This window comes from Schistocerca cancellata, chromosome 6 (genome assembly GCF_023864275.1).
Source record: "Schistocerca cancellata isolate TAMUIC-IGC-003103 chromosome 6, iqSchCanc2.1, whole genome shotgun sequence".
Lineage (NCBI taxonomy): Eukaryota > Metazoa > Arthropoda > Insecta > Orthoptera > Acrididae > Schistocerca > Schistocerca cancellata.
The window spans coordinates 338,335,962-338,363,816 of NC_064631.1; the positions used below are offsets into that span (position 1 = coordinate 338,335,962).

A 27,855-nucleotide genomic window follows, 5' to 3' on the forward strand; every position below is an offset into this window, starting at 1 on the left:
GCTGGTCACTGCTCAGTAGGAGAAACACATTGCAGTACGTGTCAAGAACTTAGGAAACGTGTTTTATGACATCGGCCTTCTCGATCTTAGAGAAACGGCATACTAATTTGCAGAAAGGAACCAAATGTTAACAGTTTCAACCCGACTGCGCTTATGGCTGGTAGAGGGTGGTTAGAGAGTTTTCTGAAGAGAAGTAATACCATTTCTGTATGGAACCCAGAATCAATTAGCGTGGGCTAGATTCGAGGCCTCTGTAAGGAAGAAGCGTGCACATTCTATGATACTCTGATCGAAAGATGCAGTAACTCAATGACACTCAGAATGCAATGTCTTTCAGCAAAAGAAAGTCATTTGCACAAATATCAAAAATTTCAGGTCCTGACAAGCCGCTGCATTTGATGATGCTAGATCGGAGAGTGACATTCACAATTATTGTAGTGATAATTCGGACGATGGCATTGATACTGGAGGGAAAACTGCTTAGTTTGTACAAACTATGGAAAGGATAGCAAAATATGGTGCAAGTGTACAACCTTTCGTCTATGGGTAATTTACGATCGTATATAGTGGGATGAACCAGACTACTACAATTTTGTTTCTGTGTAAACATAACTGTCAGCTAATTAGGAAACATTCACTTGTTGACGTTTCGCCAAGATATTGTTTGTGTGAATTTCGTGTTCCTTACATCCCATAATACGGTGTTTAAGTATGATTCTGCACGCATTCTTCTTGATATGAGTATTTCTTTCCTCCATTTTAAAGTTTTTTTTTTTTTTTTTGGGGGGGGGGGTTCTATGTTTGTGCCCATGTAACACTTATTCCTTAAACTTCATCCCATAAAGATTTCCCTGGCCATTACCACCCCCATCTGTGATTGCTGCTGGTCAAAGCAATATCTTTATTTGATTCACTTAGTACACGAGTGTAGATACAGAACTACAGAACAACATTGTTCCTAAATCTATGTATTTAAATGAGTATAAACATGCCTTTTCAGAAGCATGCAATCAAGTTCTGATATTCTAATTTTGACTACTCCTCAAGTGGCCGCCATTTCCCCCATCTCCCCAAGATAGCCTTACCATTGTTCCACAGACACTTGGTCTGGAAGAACGGAGCCGTCTGCGTTCCAGAAGAACCTCCCCTTAACCCTCCCATCATATTGCACTGTCTTCGTTTCCTTTTGGATGGCGAATTCAAGTGGTTTCTTTCCGCATTCAGTCGTTTAATTTCAGGGGCTGCTAATGATGGCAGCAGTTTACATCGCCTAACACATTTCTCGTCAAAAAATCGTATTTTTCATTTCGAGATATGTGAAGATGGCTGTAGGTTATGTTTCCTCTCTTAACTCTGAGGGCTGTGGTCAATAAATACGGAACCGGACAGCCATAAACTTCTAGGTAAAATAACCTTTGAAAAATGTGTTGCACTGCCACAAGTTTTGTTGCGCTTTCATTGCTGTGGTCTGTCTGCCTTCTCCATTGAATTCGGCAATTCTCTTGTCATATATCGGACGCAACCACTATGTGCGTCATGTGTAATGTTCATGAGCCGTTCGATGAAGTGTTTCGCCCGGGACTGGGAGGAATTTCAATAACAGATTTTTCATTTTTAACAAGCAAATCTATCAAAGCAAGCTGTCGGAACCGATTTTAGATTTTGGCAATTTTGTAAACATAGCGTATGGTCATTTGATAAGAGGTAATAACATCATAGTTTGTTAACAGGTGGAGTGAAGTCTGCTATAATGCAGTTGTTCTTTGATTTAACAAGATTTCTCGCTCTTTTAAATAAAGGCTTCGATCTGAAAAACATAAAAGTAATCACCTTGCATAAGAAATGGCAACGTTTATGAAACGTACTGGAAAATACAGTACTTGCCACTAAAACTGGAATGCCTGGAAGGATAGCACACAACGAAATTTTACTTATTGTGGTCTTAAAGTATAGCGGGAAGAATCTGAAGGCTGTGCTGGCCTGTAAAACATTCGAAAACCCACAATATTGAGATAGGTTATAAAAGCACGGTAACATGCAGTCTAGAGGTATCTTGCGATATACAGGGGTGTCAGATGTATAGGTACAGATATTGTGATAACTGGTGCTTTAATATGTATCCACTTCAGTGTCTCGTGTTTTCTTCTCTGCGTCCAAGTGTCTTCCTGCAAACGCATCACGTAAATTACTAGCTGGTGTTTCCTTATGGTCATAATTGTGCCGCGAAGTGCGCGACGTTTGTCAGTATAGACTAATTGTTTTGCGTGCATTTGTCCACACGTGAATACCTGACCGTCCGCCTCCGTAGCTGACTAGTCAGCTTAGTAGGATATCATTGAAAGGAAATATAACGAAACATCCATTTACAATCCAAGCACAGTTTTTTGTATTATCATTTAAACATTTCATGTTTACATTGTAAAAAAATCCCAGCCTATTGTACATACAGAACAGTACTGAGACATTACAACGGTGGCTCGATGAGGCGACTACCAACGTTTTTACAGACATTGTACCTACGAAGCATGTTCTCGTACACACTCTCCATTCTACTTGCTGTCTCATGAGTTTCTTGTGCAGTGTCCAGAAATCGTGCCAGCAGATCTTCCTCTGTCTGTACGGAAGTCTCGTATATCAAACTTCGAGACGACCCCACTGGAAGTAGTCCACAGCGGTTTAAATCCGGTAACGACGGCGGCCACGTGGTTGGACCATCTCAGCCTATTCATCTTTCACCGTATCACCTGTTGAGATGTCTCCAAACCGCACCTGAGAATCGAAGTGGTGCACCATCGTGCTGAAACTACATTTCTTCGTTGGTAGTATCCAAGCTCCACCGCGTGAAGCGAACTCTCTCTCGTACCAAAGCTAGGCTGGCACGTTTCTTGATTCTTCTGGCTGCCGCTGAGTCGGATTATGACCAAACCAAAGTCCTGACACTGACTTCCAAATACTGGGACTGTGTCATCAAAGAAGCCACAGAGATAAGAGTAAGGCAGCCACAACTAAATCGTGACAGCGGTTAGATCCTTAGCAAGGCTTGAGAACCCGCGGTCACCCGGATTAAGAATAAAGAAGATATTTCCTAGAGTTTACCGACGTCGGGGGAGGAGGGAAGAATAACGAGAGCGGTGCCGGCAAAACCTCCTGAACGAGAAGACCTAGGACGCAGCGCCCAGACGGCGGGAGAACGGAAGCTGTACCTGGACCACGCGCGGGGCGCGGACCGCACCGACTCATAGGAAGCGCCTGAGGGTGTAAAGGGATTGTCCTATATATACCTGGCGCCGGCCTACCGCCGGTCAGTACATCAGCGCACTTGATGATGGCAACGTAGTTGATTGCCGAAATATTGTGTCCTACGCACACTCATACCAGGCTGTTCACCCGAGACTTATTTCGTCGCATAAACCTTGATCATTCTGTGTGTGCGCGTGTGCTCTGGTACTTTAAGACTACACCAGTGCAGTAGTTTACGAGGCTCGAATGTGTCTACGTCATGTAGATGGAGCCCTCGTATGGGTGGCCAGGGTCCAGAAATCGTGCCAGCAGATCTTCCTCTGTCTGTACGGAAGTCTCGTATATCAAACTTCGAGACGACCCCACTGGAAGTAGTCCACAGCGGTTTAAATCCGGTAACGACGGCGGCCACGTGGTTGGACCATCTCAGCCTATTCATCTTTCACCGTATCACCTGTTGAGATGTCTCCAAACCGCACCTGAGAATCGAAGTGGTGCACCATCGTGCTGAAACTACATTTCCTGATGGTCACTCAGCGGAACAGCTTCCAAGAACGGGTCTCGTACGTTTTGTTGAAAGATCAAGTATGCAGGACTAGTTAGACTGAGTGTAAATACTTTCCATCAGTAAACGTGGACACGTTACCCATCTGAATTAAAACCGTCGTAGCACGGAAACCGTACCTCTCTGAACATGCGTTCCTGTTCAAAATATTATGTACACACTCCCCCTACAAGTCCTAGAAGTTTGTAACGGGAATTTCCGAACACCATGTATAACGTCATGGAGATCTCAAACATAGGATACAGTCAGTGTTCTTAACACGTCAGATACATAATGACTATTGTCCAAATTACCTGCTAAAGCAACCAGAGGTGATCGTGTTGTGTTCCCAATGACACCATTGCCGTATGTATTCGTCCCATATGACGATAAAGAACGCAGGCTGGCATCGTTCGTTCTCTCGGAGCCTCCACACATGGAGACGTGCATCGTGATGTTGTACACAGTAGCGAGACTGGTCTGGAATGACGAAGCATTGGCACTGCTAAGTTCAATGTTGTCGTTGTGATCAGCACCGATAGAGCACTTTTCCCTATTGTCGTGTCAAGGACAGCCACAACAGCTGTGCTCCATAAGGCGTCGCAGTGTCGACATAGGTGCTCGTCTGGCAGCAATCCAGGTGAATAGTGTGTCTGTTCTCTCGGGCGCTAGTCTCGTGGGAACATTGAGATTTTACATTGCATTGGCCATGGTGCTCCTCAACACACTGATGCCATATCTGCATGACAGTCGTAGGATCACGACTAACGCGAGCAGCAGAACGATAACCCACAGTCTTAAAAGACTACGAGCCTGGAGATGTTGAATTCTGAATTCTCCGTGCGCTATACGAGACTGGATTAATAGAGAAGTGTTGTGAAGGTGGTTCGATTAACCTTCTGCCAGGCACAAAAAATGGTTTGCAGAGTATTCAGTTAGATGTAGATCGAGAGCGCTCAATAACTTGACAGTTGAAGCATATATGCTTACTTAGAAATCTATGTACCTTACGTTGTTATTATTTTTTTATGAAAGAAGTACTCGAGACCCACTGATACTGAAGGACTCACAATAGGCATAAACCTTGTGATTCTTCAATTTCTCCAGGCGTATTTTATGACGAAATAAATCTCGGGTGAACAGCCTGATATGAGTGTGCATAGGACACAATATTTCGGCAATCGGCCAAGTTGCCATCATCAGGTGCGCTGATGTACTGACCGGTGGTGGGCCAGCGTCAGTTATATATTGGACAAACCCCCTCCCGCTCCTCCCTCAGGCGCTCCCTATGAGTCGGTGTGGTCCGCGCCCCGCGCGCGGTCCAGGTACAGCGTACGTTCTCGCGCAGTCTGGGCGCTGCGTCCTTGGTCTTCTCGTTCATGAGGGTCTGCCGGCACCGCTCTTGTTATTCTTCCCTCCTCCCTCGAAGTCGGTACACTCTGGGAAATATCCTTTTCCTTCTTAATCTGGGTGATCGCGGGTTCCCACGCCTTGCTAAGGATGTAACCGCTGTCACGATTTAATTGTAGCTCCCTTACTCTAATCTCTATGGCTTCTTTGATGTCACAGTCTCAGTATTTAGAAGTCTGTCTCAGGACTTTGGTATGGTCATAATCCATGCTGTGGAGTTCCGACAGGCAATGCTCAGCGATTGCCGATTGCAGTTGCATTCTAGTGTGCCGTTGATGTTCTCGGCATCGGTCCTCAATGGTACGCATGGTCTGATTTATGTATACACTACCGCATTGGCAAGGTATCTGATAAACCCCTGATTTACGTAGACTAAGGTTGTCCTTGACACTACCAAGAAGGCTCTTGCTTTTGCATGGAGGACGGAAGATGGCTTTCACTTGGTGTTTACGTAAAATGCGTCCAATTTTTCCGGATAAGGCCCCACAAAACGAAATAATAGCCAAGGCCGCCGCCTCATGAGGTTCATCCTCAAAAATGGTTAAAATGGCTCTGAACACTATGGGACTTTAACATCTGTGGTCATCAGTCTCCTAGAACTTATAACCACTTAAACCTAACTAACCTAAGGACATTACACACATCCATGCCCGAGGCAGGATTCGATCCTGCGACCGTAGCAGTCGCGCGTTCCGGTCTGAGCGCCTAGAACCGCTCGGCTTCCGCGGCCGGCTCCTCAGTTTCCCCCGGTGCTGCAGGTGTGGGATGTAGAGCCTTCCGAATTTGCCCTTCCTTGTAACCGTTCCTCGGAAACACGGTCTTCAGATGGTCCAGTTCTTGTTGGAGACTGTCCATGTCGGAGTTGGTGTGAGCTCTGTGTACAAGAGATTTGAGCACGCCATTCTTTTGTGCCGGGTGGTGGCAGCTACCCGCATGTAGGTACAAATCGGTGTGCGCCTTCTTCCTATACACGCTGTGGTCCAAAGTGCCGTAAGCTCGTCTTCTAATCGAAACATGTAGGAAAGGGAGCATCCCATCCGATTCGATCTCCATGGTGAACTTAATATTCTCGTTTCTGGAGTTGAGATTTGCGAGGAAGTCTTCCAGCTTATCTCTCCCATGTGGCCAGATAACGAAGGTATCATCAACATATCTAAAGAAACAGATAGGTTTTAGATGTGCTGATTCAAGTGCTTCCTCCTCGAAATGTTCCACGTACATATTTGCGACAACGGGGGAGAGTGGACTCCTCATGGCTACTCCTTCTGTCTGCTAGTAGTAGTCACCGTCAAATAAAAAGTAAGTTTATGTCAGAACATGTCTGAAATGTTTGGTGCTCTCTTCGTCAAATTTCTGGCTGATTAGTTCCAATGATTCTTGTAACTGAAATTTAGTGAATAGTGATACCACGTCGAAGCTCACCAGTATGACAGATTCCTTAAGCGCAAAGTTGTTGATGCGTCCCAGCAAATCCACGGAGTTACGGATATGGTGTGTACATCTCCCAACGTAAGGGCTAAGCAGTTGTTCGAGGTGCTTGGCGAGAAGGTACGCTGGGGCACCAATATTGCTGACAATGGACGTAACGGAATCGATTCCTTGTGCACCTTCGGCAGTCCGTAAAGTCTAGGAGGAACAGCAGCCCTCGGGCGTAGCTTCTTGGTAATCTCGTCAGGGAAGCCGGAATCCTTGAGAAGCGCCAGAGTCTTCATCTCAACCCTCTTGGTAAAATCGGTGTCAATTTTGCGGTATGCGCTGTCACCAAGTAGGCCCCCATCTTCTCAGCATAATCGGGTCGGGATAGGATCACTGTTGCGTTGCCCTTGTCTGCAGGTAATATTACTATGTCTGCATCTTCTCTTCTCCCGTATGGTGGCCCTCTCCCTGTAGGAAATGTTCAGTTTCATTAGCTTTGCTTTGGTTAGAGCCCTGCAGGTTTCGCGACGAACTTCTTCAGCAGCTTCAGGTGAAAGTCGAGCAGCTGTTTGTTCCACTGTGCTAGTAATGTCAGCAATGGGTACATCTTTAGGAGTCGGAGCGAAATTCAATACTTTCTTGAGAACCGAAATGTTGTTTGTCCGATATACGTTCAAACTTAGATGCCTGTCGTTCGGCAGACTTCCTCTTGGTTGAGTCCATTGTGGCCCATGTGACACCATCAACACAATCCCACGTCGAGATGTTGAACCGGTTGGCCAGTTGTAGAAGTAACTGTAGGAGTTCTTTGTTGGTAGTGTCCAGGCTCCACCGCGTGAAGCGAAGTCTCTCTCGTACCAAAGCTACGCTGGCACGTTTCTTGATTTTTCTGGCTGCCGCTGATTCGGATTATGACCAAACCAAAGTCCTGACACTGATTTCCAAATACTGGGACTGTGTCATCAAAGAAGCCACAGAGATAAGAGTAAGGCAGCCACAACTAAATCGTGACAGCGGTTAGATCCTTAGCAAGGCTTGAGAACCCGCGGTCACCCGGATTAAGAATAAAGAAGATATTTCCTAGAGTTTACCGACGTCGGGGGAGGAGGGAATAATAACGAGAGCGGTGCCGGCAAAACCTCCTGAGCGAGAAGACCTAGGACGCAGCGCCCAGACGGCGGGAGAACGGACGCTGTACCTGGACCACGCGCGGGGCGCGGACCGCACCGACTCATAGGAAGCGCCTGAGGGTGCAGAGGGATTGTCCTATATATACCTGGCGCCGGCCCACCGCCGGTCAGTACATCAGCGCACTTGATGATGGCAACGTAGTTGATTGCCGAAATATTGTGTCCTACGCACACTCATACCAGGCTGTTCACCCGAGATTTATTTCGTCGCATAAATCTTGATCATTCTGTGTGTGCGCGTGTGCTCTGGTACTTTAAGACTACACCAGTGCAGTAGTTTACGAGGCTCGAATGTGTCTACGTCATGTAGATGGAGCCCGCGTATGGGCGGCCAGGGTCCGCCCCCAGCGCCTCAGTGTCAGCTCATGCTGCGCACCTGGCGAGGCGCCACAGGCGACCTGGTCCCGTCGCCGGCGCGGCATGAGCTGCCAAGCAGCTCCTAACGACCAGGAGGGCCGCCACAGAGGGGCGACTCGCCCGCCGAGTTGCAATTATATTCACCGCGGAGCTGCTAACAGCCGGCCGCCCACTTCAGAGGGCCTCCTTGGGCACAACAGGGGCGGGTGGGTTGGGTCGGGTGGTCCCCACTGCTGCGCCCCACTGGGCCAGCCGTTATGCCGCCGCGATACGGCCAACTCGCAGCCGCGCAGCCGCCGAGTGCGGAAGCGATGCCGTCCACTGCCGCCGTAATTGCCTTCCGCATTCGCGAGTCGTTAGCTGCAGCCGTTTTACCTAGCCCGAGTCCGGTCCGTTTCACTGAATGCAAATTCTTTACAAGTTTCTCTCGATTGCGTGCTCAAGCACACAATTGTATTATCTCAGCTATAAATGACTACTTCCTTTACTGTGGAAAAGGATTAGTCACATATTTGTTGTATTACTTATACTTTCTGTAACTTCATCTGTCCGGCAATTTCTCTGGAAAGAGAGAGATAGAGAGTGGAAATCTTGCTCGAAAAGATGGAATCTGCATCTACAGAACGTAGAAAGTATGTTTGCTTCTGCACAAACAGAGGATAAGGTTCAAATGGCTCTGAGCACTATGGGACTTAACATCTATGGCAATCAGTCCCCTAGAACTTATAACTACTTAAACCTAACTAACCTAAGGACAGCACACAACACCCAGCCATCACGAGGCAGAGAAAATCCCTGACCCCGCCGGGAATCGAACCCGGGAACCCGGGCGTGGGAAGCGAGAACGCTACCGCACGACCACGAGATCCGGGCAAACAGAGGAAATCATTTAGACGTATCATCAGAAGTTTTCCAAGACTACTATATTTCCAAATTCGCAGCACAGAAAACAAAAATTGGCTCTGAGACATGCGTATATAGTCATTTTCATGGCTTCCAAATCGCCAAATAAAAAAATGAAAAATGTATTGTATGATAACAAAATAGCCCTTTGGCCATTGGAGGAGGGGTGCGGGGTGGGGTGATTCTCACAGTACTCCCGAGCAACGTCAGTAAGGGGTGGAACACACACTTGCTCCGACGCACGTTTGAATCCTTCCAAAGACAGCTTGTTTCATCGATCCTGTGGTGTATTGTAGAAACTAGTGAGTACTGCACGAGGAGGTCGAGCGCATACTACATTGAATAGCCAAAGAAACTGGTACACCTGTCTGATATCGTATAGGAGCGCCCCAAGCACGCAGAAGTGTCGCAACACGACGTGGCATGGACTCGACTAATATCTGAAGTAGTGCTGAAGGGAATTGACACCATGAATTCGTAAGAGTACTTTAGAGATCTCTTTTGAATAGCACGTTCCAAGGCATCCCAGATATGCTCAATAATGTTCATGTCTGGGGAGTCTGGTGGCCTGGGGAAGAGTTTAAAGTCAGAAGAGTTTTCCTGGAGACACTCTGTAGCAAATCTGGGTATCGCATTTTCCTGCTGGAGTTCCGTCGGAATGCACAATGGACATCAATGGACGCAGATGATCAGAGAGGATGCTCACTTACGTGTCGCCTGTCAGAGCCGTATCTAGAAGTATAAGGGGTCTCACATCACTCCAACTGCACACGCCCCACACCATTACACAGCCTCACGAATTTCAACAGCCCCCTCCTGACATGCAGGTTCCATGGATTCATGAAGTTGTCTCCATACCCGCACACGTCCATCCACTCTATTCAATTTGAAATGAGACTCGTCCGACCAGGCAACATGTTTCCAGTCATCAACAGTCCAACGTCGGTGGTAATGGGCCCAGGTGAGACGTAAAGCTTTGTGTCGTGCAGTCATCAAGGGTACACAAGTGGACCTTCGGCTCCGAAAATCCATATCGTTGATGTATCGTAGAATAGTTGTTGGCCCAGCATTGAAATGTGAAGCAATTTGCGGAATAGATGCAATTCTGTCACGTTGAACGATTCTCTTCAGTCGTCGTCAGTTCCGTTCCTGCAGGATCTTTTCACGGCCGAGCCAGTGTCGGAGATTTGATGTTTTACTCGATTCCGGATATTCTCGGTACACTCTCGAAATGGTCGTACGGGAAGTTCCCCACTGAGATGTTGTGTTCCATCGCGCGTGCGCCGACTATAACACCAGTTCAAACTCACTTAAATCTTGTTAAACTGCCATCGTAGCAGCAGTAACTGATTTAACAACTGCGCCAGAACTTTTTGTCTTATACAGGCGTTGCCGACCGTAGCGCCGTATTCTGTCTGTTTACGTACCTGTCTGTTTGAATACGCATGACTGTACCCGTTTGTTTGGCGCTTCAGTGTACAACAATAACGAATTATCTGTAATTTATTAAAACATGTGCATAATAAGTCTTTAGCTTCATAAATAGTTATTTTCCACGTAGACGACTTGTAATTCAGACATTCGCTGACAGTTACAACATTTAACACTTCGTCACAGAAGAATGAAAGTGCACATCAAAGTACAGTTGTCTTTATAAATTTCTCAGTAACTGTTCTGTTTGCACAGAGCCGGATCTGTGCTGTGGCGATATTGTCATCGTTAATATTGATTTCAAGTGGTCTCTGATTACATAGGGGTTGGATGTTTACATAGAGATCGGCTGATCGGCACTGCGCTCGGACAGAAGTAACTTTCCGCCTGCGGCAGCCTAAGGAAACGCCAACGTCTCTGGTTCGTTGACGCGTCTGGCAGTGACTGTCATTACTTGTGGTGCTGTCGTGTGGTACCAACTTTTGCATGACACTTCGTTCTGCGGTCGATACCACAGATCCCACACATGCTGGATTAGGTTCATGTCCGGTCACCAGGCAGTCCACTCCGTTCCGGTGATCCTAAAATGCTGACAGAACGTGTTCACTGGAACACACGATGGACACATCGGCTGTTATCCATCGAGATGTAAATTTCACTTAAATTTCAGCGATTCGCTCCCACAATTGGTTGCAGACTTTCGTTCTTGTACAGTAGAGCAGTGTGATCGCCATCGACAATCACCAGAGGTGTGCAGTGGCTGCATGTAATGCGAGGCCAGCACATCGCTCCACCATCACCTAGTTGTACCTGTGGGACACAGTGTTGGAAGCGTTTGACGCTACGGAATTGTCTCCGAAAACGCTGCCTGCCAGCGTACAAACGGATCCGAGTTTCGGTGCTAATCAATACCTGACGGCAATCATGGGGCGATCATTCTTCAAGTGTTTTTACCCATTTGTAACTGAGGTTGTGACGTTGTAGTGTACGACGTAGTGCTCGCCATGCTCCTTTGGAACGGCGATTTGCATTACACAGTCGTCTTCTAACAGTCTCTAAATCTAAAACCAGTTCGTTACGAAGGATACTGAAGTGTGATATGTTACTACATCTTTGCCTGACATCTGCTTACATCTGAAAGTGGTATCTTTTGTACGCTTTCAGATATAACAGGAAAACAGGCAAGAATGCTGGAAGTAAAACTCACGTTTCAGTATCTTTCGTAATCTGCAACTTTTAGATCTACAGAGCTCTCCAAAAATGAAAAATATTGGATTCTAGACTATTTACAATGACTTACGCCAGTAAAACGATGCTCGTATGGAAAATAAGTGCATTATTAACCGTTGCAAAGAAGGTTTTTAAGTATTTTTAATAACTGTAAATTAATACAAATGAGGGTTGAATACAGTTAGTGGCGAAACCTAGCACTGATGAAAATACGAGTATACGATAACACAAGCAAAAGAGCCTCAACAAAAGCAGTCACAAAGGCTAATCGTTTGGCAGAAATTGGGATTGGATGGTTACGCTTTGCCACTTACTTCAGTATGTCAGTAAGGTAAAATGCGTCTGAAATGAAAAAAAATTTGATTAACTCAACATATAATTGGGCTCAGATGTCACTCGTGGGCTACAGTAATTACAGTAAAGTAGAAAAAGCAACCACACAGTGTTAATATTGCTATTATTGTTAAGGATAAATAGTGCCATTACCAGTTCCATAACTGTCAGGGTCATCTTCAGACGGCCCTTCAAATTGAAAATAATACTATAATTTATATGTTATGTTCACTGATTCAGTCGAATGTTCCTTGGTATGGTGGTGGAATCGAAAATCCGGCAGGATGAACCTCTCGGTCTGAAACTGTTAGCGGCGCCATTTGTCGTTAATAAATGGTATTATTAACAGTGACTCGTTGCATTACTTTATAAGAAGTAACCCGTATTTTCATTTTCAGACATCTACAGTCTCTGTTCTATTTTTGTGTTGAAAATGTAGTAGGAGTTACTCCATTACTTGATTATATGTATATAATAGAAAATCCACAAAGGCGAGTGATGGGGCCATTTTGGTTGTCAATCGCAACACCCTTCCAGCACTGCGATAGGTTGGCGTTATTATATGATCCGTTTTGTGGTCATTCATGGCAAGCCATCCTGGTCTTACGTTTCAGCAAGATACTGCCTGCCCGCACACTGCAAGAGTTTCCATTGCTTTCCTTCGTGCCTGCCAAGTTCTATCACACCCAACAGGGCCACCGTATTTCTCATCAATTGAGAACATTTGGAGCGTTAAGTCTAGGGCCCTCCAAACAGCTCGGGATTTTCAGGGTATGAGGTCCCAATTGGACAGAATTTGGCACGATATCCCTGAGGAGCATATCCAATAACTGTGTCAATCAATGTCAAGCCGAACAACTGCTAGCATAAAGGCCGTAGGTGAACCAACATGTTACTGACTTTCTCAATTTGTGAAGCTCTTTCCATTGAGTAAATCATCCAATTTTTCTGAAATAGTAATGATTTGTTTCTCTGTAAACGTACATAAAATCTATCGATTTCCGTGCGGTTCGGAGAATACCTTCGTGGTGCTTCGCTTTTGTTTGTCTTAGAGAGTATTACAGCCACCCATTTACGATATTTTTTAAATTCGATGTTCGTCGAGGTACAACATTATCGCAAAGTTCTCTTATACTTACTTCGTAAGCTATCTTTCATTATTTGGCCCACATCTTGCCTGGATTTCACTTTGGTTTTGGACAGTATCTCTGTTGTCCATCATCTTAATTTTATGCATGGCTTATGTTTCAAGTTATTTTCATCTTAGACCATGAATTCTCGCAAGTGGCATTCACCTTCGCTAAACTAGACGGGTCCGATATTTTTTCAAATGTAGACAGAATTTCTGTCGGTAAATATTTCTGATGTTTTTCATTCTAGGTGACCACAGGAATATTTTGTTCCCATATAATATCTGTTGTTTATTCGGCACTTCAGTATAGTTCATTGCTGTGCTTCCTGCTTCGTATGTATTTTTATTAGCCTCATCATCCCTCTGTTGTTTGTTTTAAGTTCCACGATTTCTTTTCGCCTTGTTACTCTCTAAGTCTCCGGTTTTATTGCCTGTTTTTTATTATTATTTGTTCTCCTGATCTTTGTCACAAAATCTGTAGGCTGAAGAGCGGCATACTAAGCTGCTGCCAGCCCGCCCCCTTCGGGGGGAATTGAAATTCAATAAAGTAAAGAAAAAAACTGTGCTTCCTTTGGCATTTAATTTGTTTCTCTATTATGCCTAAGATCCTTCTAAACAAAGTTCTGCGTCTATCATTTGCTCTGCAAAATCCGTTAAGAAAGTATGAGAAATATTGCAATGCACTGGGCGTCTGATTCAATAGCAGTACAATGGAGATGAATTTGAGCGTTCGTGGTTGTTCATTATTTGTTTCGCAATGTGCTAAAACTTTTCCGCTTTACAGATTCCTTTATTTGAATGCTTGTTTATCGCTAGTAATAACAGTAATACTGTTGTTAGTTGCGTAAAGACCATGTTTCTAGATTAGCTTTTGTAACCTGGTAAGGCTCTTATTCTCTCTCCTTTGGCTGTTATTCTTCTTCAGTCTGCTTGGGTCCTGATTTTTGTGGGGACTCATTCTATCTTTGATCAACCCAACAGTGTAGCTTTGACGGAACTGGTGTCTTCTGAGCGCTCTGGAGGCCCTTATTAAGTTTTTGGATGGTTCGGGGTAATTCTGCCGTCGAGAGCAAATTCTTCTATTTGACCCCACTTCGGCGATTTTCATGTCGATGATGATGATGAGATGAAATTACGGGGATAGCACAAATTTCCAGTGCTCTAATGGAGGAAATCCCTATCCGGCCGGGAACTGAACCTTGAACTGCAGGAACTGGAAGTTGCAGCGCTGACCCCTAGGCCACGAACTGTGGACAATTTTTCGATGTATGACATAATCTTGTGTGTAAGCCTCATTGTTGGGAGTCTTTCAGCATGTCCGTAAAATTACAAAATTCGTTTTCTGATATCTGCTGCCAGGTTTCTCTATACATCTACTTCAACATCTATAGTTCGCGAGGCACCTTGAGGTGTGTGGAGGAGGATTCTTTGTGTGCCATTGTAGTTTATCCTCTTTCCTTTTCCAGTCACGAATAGTTCGCGGGAGGAAATTTGGCGGCGAGCCTTCGTGTGGGATCGAGTCTTTCAACTTTATCGTCATGCTCTTTTTGCGAGATGTATTTGGGACGAAACAATATGCTCGTATTTGTTGTTTCTTCTAGGAACGTAGACTCTGGGAACTTTAACAGCGAATCGCACTGCGATGCAGAACGCTTGGCCTGCAGCATCTGACACTAGAGTTGGCTATCATCTCCGTGACGCTTTCATCCTTACTAGATGAATCTGTAACAAAACACTCTGCTTTTCTTTGGATCTTCCCTAGTTCTTCTGTAAATGCTATCTGGTAAGGATGTCACACTGACGAACAGTATTCAAGTGTTAGTCTAACGATGGTTTTGTAACGTGCCTTCTTTGTTAATGGACAAAATTTCATGAGGAACCTTCCAATGAATCCCGTTATGGCATCTGCCTTTCCTGCAATTAGTTTTATGTGGTCTTTCCTCTTGAAATTCCCCCGTACACATAATCATAGATACAGGGATATTACAAATGATTGAAGCGATTTCACAGCTCTAGAATAACTTTATTATTTGAGATATTTTCACAATGCTTTGCTCACACATACAAAAACTCAAAAAGTTTTTTTAGGCATTCACAAATGTTCGATATGTGCCCCTTTAGTGATTCGGCAGACATCAAGCCGATAATCAAGTTCCTCCCACACTCGGCGCAGCATGTCCCCATCAATGAGTTCGAAAGCATCGTTGATGCGAGCTCGCAGTTCTGGCACGTTTCTTGGTAGAGGAGGTTTAAACACTGAATCTTTCACATAACCCCACAGAAAGAAATCGCATGCGATTAAGTCGGGAGAGCGTGGAGGCCATGACATGAATTGCTGATGATGATCTCCACCACGACGATCCATCGCTTTTCCAATCTCCTGTTTAAGAAATGCCGAACATCATGATGGAAGTGCGGTGGAGCACCATCCTGTTGAAAGATGAAGTCGGCGCTGTCGGTCTCCAGTTCTGGCATGAGACAATTTTCCGCGGGCTACGCGTGAAACTTGCCCGCACGCGTTCAACCGTTTCTTCGCTCACTACATGCCGACCCGTTGATTTCCCCTTACAGAGGCATCCAGAAGCCTTAAACTGCGCATACCATCGCCGAATTGAGTTAGCAGTTGGTGGATCTTTGTTGAACTTCGCCCTGAAGTGTCGTTGCACTGTTATGACTGACTGATGTGAGGGCATTTCAAGCACAACATACGCTTTCTCAGCTGCTGTCGCCATTTTGTATCACTGCTCTTTCGAGCGCTCTGGCGGCAGAAACCTGAAGTGCGGTTTCAGCCGAACAAAACTTTGTTTTTCTACGTATCTGTAGTGTGTCGTGACCATATGTCAATGAATGGAGCTACAGTGAATTTATGAAATCGCTTCAATCATTTGTAATAACTCTGTATTTTATGCAAGTAACTCCTTCCAGTGATTGTAGTGTACTGATACAATAATGGGTCTTTCTGTCTATGCACACGCAGTACGTTACATTTGTTGATGATGAGGAACCATTAACACTCCCCGCACCAAAAGATGATCGTCTGCCGATCTTCCTGCATTTCACTACAATCTTCTCGCATAGCGACTTCTTTGTGTTCAACGGCAACATCTGATGTTGTCTGCTATGTCATTAATATATATAGTGAAAAGTAATGGACATATAACACTCCCTTGGAGTACGTTCGAAGACACCCTTAGGTCTGAAGACTTATCCCCACTGAGCAAGACATTACGTGTTCCGTTTGTTAGAAATTCTTCAGTCCAGTGACACAGCTGGTCTGAAATTTAGAATGCCCTTATTGTATTCACTGGGCGGCAATGCGGAACTGTATCGAATTCCTTAGCGTAGCGAAGGAACACGTCATTCGCCCGTGGGCCGGTATACGCCACCTCCTGGGCCTTATGGACGGACAGAACGAACTTGGTTTCACACGATCGTTGTTGTCGGAACCCAAATTGATTCCTTTGGAGTGGATTTTCGTTCTCTGGAAATATCATAACACTCGAGGTAAAACACGTTCGAAAATTCTACTTCTGGTCGACGTCAGAGACATAGGCGTATAATTTTGAGCGTGTGTTCGACGTTCCGTTTTGAAAACGGCAAAACATGTGCTGTTGCTTTACTGAATGTTAGTTTATATCCATCCTCTATCCTTTTGACAAAATTTTTCGTTATTATCACCCAGTCAGAATGTTTCTTAGATCGCCTTTTCTGTTGAGAATTGAAGATTCGTTCGCGTAAACAGCTTAGAGTTTGATCACTGTTTTTGTAACGTATAACGCTCGCATCTATTGTGCACCATTACGGCCAGCGGAACGTGCAGTGAACATAACAACGGGCTGCTGTATATTGGGATCGCCTGGCAGGGTCGCGTTTTCGCTCGGTTTTCATGCGTCGAAAAGATAAAGGGCACAACCACTTGTCTGGACTTTAATATCGTCTACAGAATTTTTCAGAACGCCTGTGTTATCGGAAAGGTGACGCTCTGAGACCTTTGATAATTAAACGGCAATAAAAAGGAGCGTGATTTCCTCCGAAACATCAGTACACAGAAGTCTGCGGTCGGGAAGCACCAGCAGTCGGTGACGGATGGCAGCCTTATCACACTTGCTACTGATATCGCTGTAGACTTCGAACAGCTGTTACAATCCCCGCCTTCTCGTGACGGTAGGTACTGAGCAGCAGCACGTGCAAGCACGCTAAAGCGGAGGAAAGTTCGCTTGACAGCGGCTACCACTGCGCTTGATTCGTTCTGAGAGTGAGGGACAGAGAAAGAACAGCCCTACAATACAAGGTGCGTTGAAAAAGTTAGAGGAATTTCCTAATATTGCGTGTTGTATTAGTGAAATCTGTGCGCTTTTTCGTTGTTGTGTCGGTAGATACGTACGAAAAGTACCTGTAAGAGTTATACATTTTGGGTATTTAGTCTGTTGTCAGGAAACCAAAAGGTTATATGTGACTTGTCAGTGTCGTCGATTTTTAATTTTGTGTGAAACGGATTGTAAAATTTGTAATGCATTTCGTTACGAGAACGGAATAAAGTGCTGCAGTGATTTATAAATCTTAAATATTGCTATTGGTGACTGCTATGATTAAAACACGGGGTTACGAATGGTGTGAGTGTTTCGAAGTTGGCCGTGAAGATACACTGAAGTTGTTGAGCGACTTGGATGTCCCAGCACACTATCAACCGACGAAATCGTGAAAAATGTAGAAGAAACGATTGTTAACGATCCTGAAATCTTAGTCGGAGAAATCGCTGACTGTTTTGTGATATTGGTTGGCTCAATACGTGAAATTTACTCAGATATTTGGTGAGAAAAGTGTGGCAGTAAAATATATTCAGTATGTTGCATTTTGTTCAAAAGCAGCGGTGAATGCAAGTTGCACAGGAATCGCTAGATAAAGTCAACAGCGGTGCAGAACTATGCAGAAAAGTGCCATAGTCGATGAAGAAACATGGATCTGCGGATATGACGTGAAAATTAAGGCTGATTCACCCCATTGGAGCTATTTTGCATCTCCAAGAGCTAAAAGAGTTCGACAAATGTGGTCACATGCAAATGTTATGCTCACTGTGTTGTTCGATTTTTACTGTACAGTGCACGAAGAGTTCCTGCCACAAGGTCGAATGATCAATAGGGATTACTACTTTCAAGCTCAAGGCCGTTTCCGTCTAAAATAAAAGCCCGGGTTTGGGACGAAACTTTTTATATATTTGGCACCACGACAATGCATCTGCTCACACTGTACTACATGGCTTCTGTCGCCAAAATTATTTTTTACGGAAGCAATACTACAATTTTGCCCCATCCTCGACTTTCGCCAAATATGGCTGTTTGTGACTTCTGTTCCCAAAAATAAAGAACCTTTGAAGGCACCTCGTTTAGCAAGCATACAGGAGATTAAAACAGCTTCAGTGAGAGAGTTGAAACCTATCTCAGAGATAGAGTTCCAGAAGTGTTTCAGAGATTTGGAAAGGTGTTGGTGCAATGGACACTATTTTGAGAGTGATAACACCAGTATACACGAATAAATAAAATTTTCCACGCTCTGAAAATTCCTGTTTTCTTTTTAACCCACCTTGTACAGTACATGTATGTGACTTTCCTCCTTTCAGAGAACAGTTTGATTTGTGAAACTGGCGCATAGCAGTTTGCCTACTTAGGAAACACCGCATTTCAGTCCGTGTTACTTCTCACAACATTCCCATCCACTCTAAAGCTGACATTGGTTTCTTTAAGCCGAATTACAGTTCTAGGTATTGCTCCCGATACAGTATAACAAATAATGGTACATATGTGTAGGACATGAAATATCGTTTCGTTACCGAAGTCACCGTTTAGGAACCATTTCAAGCACGTACACCCCCCCCCCCCTCCCGCTCCGCCCTCCTTTATGAAAACTATAGTACTGTAGTACGTGGGAAATATGAAACAGACGCGCGCCTGTAATCTACCAAAGCGTCGTGTACAGGGTTTTCACAAATTTCCGTTACAGACTTCCGCGAGTTGTAGAGGGGAGTGAGTACATAATATACTGAATAGGAATCCATTTCATAAAACGTACCTTTTCAGTTCTAGGGCAGTTTCAATTCGTATGTTTAACTCAACCACTTTTGCCTTAGGAACTGAAGTAGACGGTGACGTATTAATTATTGGCTAAAAATTTGAAAGGAAACACAACGAAACATTGCTTCATCACTTACGGACATTTGTTTGTATTAACACTTACGTTATTTGAAAAAAAGAACCTAACTATATGTACGTACGGAACAATACTAATGTATTATAAAAACGGCTCGATATGGCGGCCACAAATGTTGTTACAGACATTATACTTACGGAGCGTGTTCTGGTAGACACCCTCCATCCCGCCTGACATCTCTTCAGTTTCTCGTGCAGTGGCCAGAACTCGTGCTAGCACATCTTCCACTGTCTCTACACGAGTCTCGTAAATTAAACTTAGCATAAACTGTGATAAATGGATGTTTCGTTATACGAGGGCAGTTCAATAAGTAATGCAACACATTTTTTTTCTCGGCCAATTTTGGTTGAAAAAAACCGGAAATTTCTTGTGGAATATTTTCAAACATTCCCGCTTCGTCTCGTATAGTTTCATTGACTTCCGACAGGTGGCAGCGCTGTACGCAGCTGTTAAAATGGCGTCTGTAACGGATGTGCGTTGCAATCAACGGGCAGTGATCGAGTTTCTTTTGGTGGAAAACCAGGGCATCTCAGATATTCATAGGCGCTTGCAGAATGTCTACCGTGATTTGGCAGTGGACAAAAGCACGGTGAGTCGTTGGGCAAAGCGTGTGTCATCATCGCCGCAAGGTCAAGCAAGACTGACTGATCTCCCGCGTGCGGGCCGGCCGTGCACAGCTGTGACTCCTGCAATGGCGAAGCGTGCGAACACACTCGTTCGAGATGATCGACGGATCACCATCAAACAACTCAGTGCTCAACTTGACATCTCTGTTGGTAGTGCTGTCACAATTGTTCACCAGTTGGGATATTCAAAGGTTTGTTCCCGCTGGGTCCCTCGTTGTCTAACCGAACACCATAAAGAGCAAAGGAGAACCATCTGTGCGGAATTGCTTGCTCGTCATGTGGCTGAGGGTGACAGTTTCTTGTCACAGATTGTTACAGGCGATGAAACATGGGTTCATCACTTCGAATCTGAAACAAAACGGCAATCAATGGAGTGGCGCCACACCCACTCCCCTACCAAGAAAAAGTTTAAAGCCATACCCTCAGCCGGTAAAGTCACGGTTACAGTCTTCTGGGACGCTGAAGGGGTTATTCTGTTCGATGTCCTTCCCCATGGTCAAACGATCAACTCTGAAGTGTATTGTACTACTCTTCAGAAATTGAAGAAACGAATTCAGCGTGTTCGTAGGCACAAAAATCTGAACGAACTTCTCCTTCTTCATGACAACGCAAGACCTCACACAAGTCTTGGCACCAGAGAGGAGCTCACAAAACTTCAGTGGACTGTTCTTCCTCATGCACCCTACAGCCCCGATCTCGCACCGTCGGATTTCCATATGTTTGCCCCAATGAAGGACGCAATCCGTGGGAGGCACTACGCTGATGATGAAGAAGTTATTGATGCAGTACGACGTTGGCTCCGACATCGACCAGTGGAATGGTACCGTGCAGGCATACAGGCCCTCATTTCAAGGTGGCGTAAGGCCGTAGCATTGAATGGAGATTACGTTGAAAAATAGTGTTGTGTAGCTAAAAGATTGGGGAATAACCTGGTGTATTTCAATGCTGAATAAAACAACCCCTGTTTCAGAAAAAAAATGTGTTGCATTACTTATTGAACTGCCCTCGTATTTCCTTTTGCATTGTTACCTAATATTTCTGCTGCGTCACGGCTAATTCAATTTCTCAAGCAGCAGTAGATGAGTTAAACATCTAACTTGAAAGCGTCGTAGAACGTAAGTGGTACGTTTCTGGACATGGGTTCCTATACAACACATTAATCAGTCACTCCCCTCTACACCTTCTACAAGTTTGTAACGGGAATTTCCGAACGCCGTGTATATTGCCATAATAACGGCTCCAGAATTCAACCTGTAAAGGTGTTATGAGTTACACTGAAATCCTAATAAATTTAAATTTACCTTCGCTCTGAGAGCGTCATCTGTTTCGTTCCTGACACGTTTCGTTCAGCTCTAGCGTTTTCACCATAAATTTTGTTACGAGCGCTCGGTGCTGTGAGCAATTCATCGTTCCGCTTTTTAGAATACTGTCAACACAGATACTTCGCCTATCGAATACCAACGATATGCGCCAATCATCTGTTATTTGAATGTTTGGTCCGGAAGCTAAATACACCTTTAGTTTTTTTTTGTAATACATACAGTACAGATCTACTTGCTCGCCATTGTTACCAAGTTGGCAATTTCTTCACCGCTCTCACACAGATTTTTCATGGTTTGCGTGGACTACTCACTTTACAGAGTGTTGGGTGCTATAAGCATGGCATTAAGTATTCGCACCTACAGCACTCAATTATAGGTAAATACAATAGAGAATCACAATATAATACGTTCCCTGTTATATTAATTGTGTCTTTTAACAGCATGTGAAATATATAATTAAAGGGTTGCAATAAGCTGCTGTTTTCAGTTAACCTTTACCATGGTTTCAACGGATTTAAACCCGACTTCCTGAGAAAGACAAGAAACAAACTTCACACCAGCAAACAGCCGGTAAAACTATCTCCACATGAAATGTGTGGTCAACGGTCTGTACGTGCATATGTAAAAGTTAATATCGCTAGAATCAAGGGCTTGTCACAACAGTAAAGCCAATATGAACATGGTTTGATATTTTAAGTTAGTGGTTTTACTGAAGTGACAAGCCCTTGATTCTAGGGCGTTAACTTTCACATATGCACGTACAGATCGTTGACGACCCATTTCATGTTGTAACGGGGCATCCTTCTCTAGCATTACTTTTCCTCAACAGTAGTTGCCGACTCCAGTATTATTTTTCGAATTTTGAACAGCTCAGTGTTATCTCAGCCGCGTTTCTGAAAATTTTCAAATAATTTTACACACACTATGTTATATTTCAAGCTAAAATTTATGAAAACGAATTACTTTATTTTCGGTATATAGCCAATTATAGCCGATAATTACCAGCAGCCGGCCGGGGTGGCCGTGCGGTTCTAGGCGCTACAGTCTTGAGCCGCAGGGCCGCTACCGTCACAGGTTCGAATCCTGCCTCGGGCATGGATGTGTGTAATGTCCTTAGGTTAGTTAGGTTTAAGTAGTTCTAAGACTAGGGACTGATGACCTCAGATGTTAAGTCCCATAGTGCTCAGAGCCATTAGAATATTTGAATTAGATTAAAAGCCGGCCGGGGTGGCCGAGCGGTTCTAGGCGCTACAGTCTGGAACCGCGCGACCGCTACGGTTGCAGGTTCGAATCCTGCCTCGGGCATGGATGTGTGTGATATCCTTAGGTTCGTTAGGTTTAAGTAATTCTAAGTTCTAGGGGACTGATGACCTCTGAAGTTAAGTCCCATAGTGCTCAGAGCAATTTTTTTAGATTAAAAATACTTAATTAGTAAAAAATACTATGTGAACTGTTTGATAATGTGAAACTAACACAACGATATCGTTATAGATCCCACTCTAGATGCCTTAGATCAAGAAAAAGACGAAATGCGTCTAGGAAAAATAAATTTAGTTGGAGCAAGGAAAAGCAGTTTTATTTACAAAACAAGTATTACTGTGCTTGCTGCGGGGGATGGCAACGCAAGAAAACTTGTCAATTTTCAACATTTGTCATTATACGATCAGTGGGTAAAATATTCAATATGTTCTTGTACATCATTAGGTTATTAATTGTTAACAGAGTCTTCTAACTTGTGCATAAGTGTTGTTCATTCCACGCTAGACACTGTCTAACGACTTGTTTCTTGTGGGCGTAGAGGAGGCAGCCGGCACTCACATTCAAATCAATGCTAGCGCCGTCTAAACATTCCATTACTGAAGCGCCGGCTGAGAACTGTCACGAGAAACATCTACTGATGCGTGCCGGAGTTGTACCACTCTCGCTATGAAGTTTCGGAACTACGTACATATGTGCCGCCCTTTACATTGATATGAAAGACGCAGTTTGCTATTCGCACCGGGTCTAATTTGCAGCCACAACAATGGGAGTACAGTTGCTCTAGGTGCGAAATTTAGTTGTACTGGTTCATCCCTTTAGGCTCTGCCTCCTTCATAATCGTTTCGGAAAATTCTCTTCCTCGCATGTCACAGGGCTCCGTCAAGCAAACAACGAAGAAGTAAGTCTCCCACATGTTTCATTATTCGAAACACCAAGTAATTGCTGTTGTGGACTACATTTGCTTTAAGAGCATTAATGGAGAGTTATGGTTGTATCATCATCTATGATTCCATCGTGTCTTCTTCCATTGCTAAAAATTTTTCCGTTAACGCAGGGTTTCTGCAAGAGGTGTGAAGTCCAAGAAATCTCTTACTGCTGGGAAGCTATTGTTGTCAGGGAAGTGCTGGAGGTGTGCAGAGACCGGCGTGTAGAATGGCCGGTGTCCATTTCTGCAGCTGTTGCTGCCTTCCTCTGGGGAGCGAAGTTCGGCCCTGAAGTCACCACTTGTGCGGGCAGCGTTATCTGACAGCCGCCCAACATCTTCTCGCGGAGTCTCTGGGACGCACACAACTGCTGCACACAAACGTCTCCCAACAGGACGCCGAAGCAACAGTTCCTATCACGACAGATACAGACGTCTAGTGTAAGTGTGTGACACTGCTCGTGCAGTGAACATTGAAGAACGGGCCAATGGTTCAACTAGTTTCGAAAACGAAGCAAAGAAAGAGCGCAAATGGAACACTTCCTTTCCTTTTCACAGTAATCTCCATAGATATTAATGTTTCTTGGAATTTACAGTTTCTTGAAACTGTCAGAGAAATTTTATTTATTTATTAATTATTATTATTATTATTATTATTATTATTAATGTTAGTCCCACAGGACTTTGAGTGTACACCGAAATGTGATTCACATTATAGTGCCCTACAATTTTGATAATTGCTTACCCACTCAGGATCGACCTGGTAGTGTTTTGTGATGATATTCAGCTGAAGACAGCGGATCTCGGTCAATTTGTGAATGTAGTTTCCACCAGTTTCCCACCGTGTTGACTTCTGCCCATCATACAATTTATGTCCAGATCAAGAACAGGTGTTCCAATTACACAGACATTTGTGAACTGTAGCGTTACCACTGTCACTCGAACTCCTATTAAATGGTTCAAATGACTGTGAGCACTATGGGACTTAACATATGAGGTCATCAGTCCTCTAGAACTTAGACCTACTTAAACCTAACTAACCTAAGGACATCACACACACTCATGCCCGAGGCAGGATTCGAACCTGCGACCGTAGCGGTCGCGCGGTTCCAGACTGAAGCGCCTACAACCGCTCGGCTACATCGGCCGGCCTAACTCCGGTTATTTTCGATATAAATTCTCAGGGTCACACACCCTATTTGTGTCGGTATCTGCTGTACTTTCTCTTTCGTTGTACTTTTTGTAGGTTAACCCCGTACTGGGTGTTTAATAGTTTTTGTTATCTCTGGTAATCGTTTGGACCACTAATTCAGCCGTAAACACATTTCCTTTCTCACGGTCTTCTTTTCATACATTTACACCAGAATCACATAAGTCTTAAGTCTCAACTTTATTCACAATTTTTGACAAGATTTGTTTAGGTCTAAAACTCTGCTTCCGCCTTTTTGCAATGACGGCAGTAGCTGCAAGTGGGGTTCGGGTGGTTGGTCATAGGTGTAATACAATAAGCTTAGGCATCTGTAAACATAATGCCATAAAAATATTAGTCGATTTGTGATTGCATCATAAGCTTATTCGCGATTAAGTACGTCAGCTTACGTACCTATTTCTCGCCATTTGCGGGAAGTTTTAATTTTCTGCTTTAACCTGAAGAAATTAGCGGCTCTGCTATGGGTAAGACCAATTGTGAGGGAAATATTAGTGGAAGAACGTGCAGAGAATGTTTTCAATCCCTTAAGAACGGTAATTTTGATGTCGAAGACTAGCATGGCGGTGGAAGACAGAATGTTTTCGTAACTACTGAAACAAATGATAACAGTCGCAGGACATCATTATCTAAAGCATTTGATGCGTTAGGGTCCAGAACTAAAAGACAAACGGCCCCAATACAGCGATAGACACGTAAATGTAATTTAGCAGCAGGTCAGAGCTCGACCCCATGTCGAAAAACCCGTCAAAATATACATGGAAATGTGGCAATGAGAAGTCTTATCCCTCCCGCCGTATTCTCCATACGTTGCTCTCTCTTACTACCACCTTCTTCGATCAGTGACATACAGTCTGGATGCCCAGTACTTGCGATCATACGAAGAAGTGCAAAATTGAATCGATTCATGGATCCCCACGAAAGACGCCCATTTCTTCCAACACGGGGATCGTATGCTATCCGAAAGATGGGAGAATGTAGTGACCACAATGGGCAATACTATGAATCGTAGTTTTTTTGTAAGTTTTTCACAACAAAGCTCCGAACTTGGAGAAAAAAGGCGGAAGCAGCGTTGTAGACCTAGTATGGTTATTCGTTACTCCAGTTCACTAAGAAACAAGTCCACACATTTACTACATTTGGTTAGCTGAGTAAGACGAAGGAACTGCATTTTAGTGCAGTACACATTACTTGACAGTGTTCGAATGTGTTCACTAACAAAATTTTTAGACACACTGCTCTTCACATAACTGTCCACTCTCTAAACTTTTTAAACACGCTCTATCTTTTAAACATACAAACACCCCTATGTAATGCTCAGTTGTCCACTAGATGTCATGATAGACCTATCTCGTCAGCGTAGAAGGAGGTGGGACGTATCGTGTTGACCGTAGAGAGCCAGTAACAGCAGCGCTCGTCAGTCAGGACAGCTCAGTGACTTTGAACGTGGACTAGTCGTTGGGTGTCACCTGGTTAACCAGACTATCAAAGCCATTCTAACCCTTCTAAGGCTGCCCAAGTTGATAGTTGGAGATGTGAGTGTGAAGTGGAAATGAGGAAGAACAACGACAGAGAAACCAACACCGGGGTGATCCGAAGTACCGACGGCCAACGACCGTCGAGCATAGCGGAGGATGATCGCATGAAATCAGCGGCAAGAATTACTGTTGAGTTTCAAAGTGCTACCATCAGTCCAGCGCATAGAATGACTGTGTTTAGGGAGTTAAAAAGAATGCACTTCAGTGGTCCTGTTCTCAGTGCTGAGTGACATTTGAGGTGATGTAAAGAGCGATGCCACTGGAGTGGATATCTAGAAAAGACTAATTTGGCGTGATGAATTACGCTGTCCACTGTAGCAGTCAGAGGGTCCTGTTTTGGTTTGGTGAATGTCTAGAGAATGTTACCTGCCTTCGTGTGTAATGCCAACGGTGAAGTACACACGAGGCCGGATTGCAGTTTAGGTGGTTTGTGTGTAGTCCCCTTGTTGTGCTTAAAAAAACGCTAAATGCGAAATCAAGTGAACACATTTTGCAGCATTAGGCACTGTATTCAATAGATGAACAATTCGGAGATCGTGACTGTTTTTGTCAAAATGAAAATGCTCTCTGTCGTAAATCAGCACCTGTGAGGCAACTGTTTGTGGACAGTAATAGTCTTGAAGTGAACTTGCCTGCTCTGAGTTCCGATCTGAGCTCAATGCAGCTCTTTCAGGTTTAGTCAGAACGTCGCATTCGATTCAGGCCCCAGCGTCCAACATCAGTGCCTTCTCTGGTTTCGGCTGTTGAGGAAGAAGGGACTGCCATTCCTCTAAAGACATTCAGACACCCCATTAAGAGTGTCACCAGCAGAGTTCGAAACGTTGTAGAGGAGAAGGGTGGACACACGCCACACTAATGTCCACTAATAGGTTTCCAGACGTTTTAGACGAGGTAGTGTACCTTATACAACCGTAACCGCACATAACTGAAAGTGATAAATGTTTCCTTTCTGTTACTTTTAATTTGCATGTGATGATTAGTTTCGATCACTGATAGTCTCTAAGATATACACTGTATAAAACACAAACGGGCCGTGGTTGCGGATATGAATGTGTTTCGAACACTTGTATTAGCTGTCTATATTCTTTCACTTTTGTATATTTCAAGAAAATGGACTGTTATTATTATTATCGTTATCATGACTATTTACCTATACAAGACAGTCTATTAAGTTAATTTGCTAATCTGCAAATTTACAACTTGTTTATGGGACATGAAGAAGATTTGTAAACATCATATGGATTTTGAAGTCCAGAATTCGCCAGTCTTGAGGCCTCGTACATCTGTTGAATCGAAATGATTCAGCGTGTTGGATACAGATTGTTTAGTGCTGACCAAGAGGTGTTCTGCACCTCGACGTTTTCTTCATATAAACGTTACACGTTCTGGAAGCTATACCCACTTCGCCAAGCTCTTTTCTGCGTAGGGTCACACCAGCTGGCTGTCTGTCCTTTTGTCTCCCACATCTGGCAAGACCACTGGAAGCCAGCAGCAGGCTATTCAGGGTTTTGTGTACGTCTTGCGGGCGCCTTGTTTCGTCACAGTTTCATTCGTTGAGCGGAAGATGATGCACTTCCTGCTGTTGCAAGG

General features: G+C 44.2%; 1 protein-coding gene across 2 annotated transcripts in view; it reads left to right on the forward strand.

The window, feature by feature from the left end:
- LOC126191441 (uncharacterized) overlaps positions 1-27,855 on the forward strand; it is a 411,004-nt gene that overhangs the window by 182,655 nt on the left and 200,494 nt on the right. Inside the window, exon 1 of one of the 2 annotated variants that reach the window (XM_049932319.1) lies at positions 17,233-17,350. The exons of the other annotated variant lie outside the window; for it this stretch is intronic. The gene's annotated coding sequence lies outside the window, so the exon portion shown is untranslated. Of the gene's footprint in view, positions 1-17,232; positions 17,351-27,855 lie in introns of those variants that run through there. 2 annotated transcript variants of the gene reach the window in all.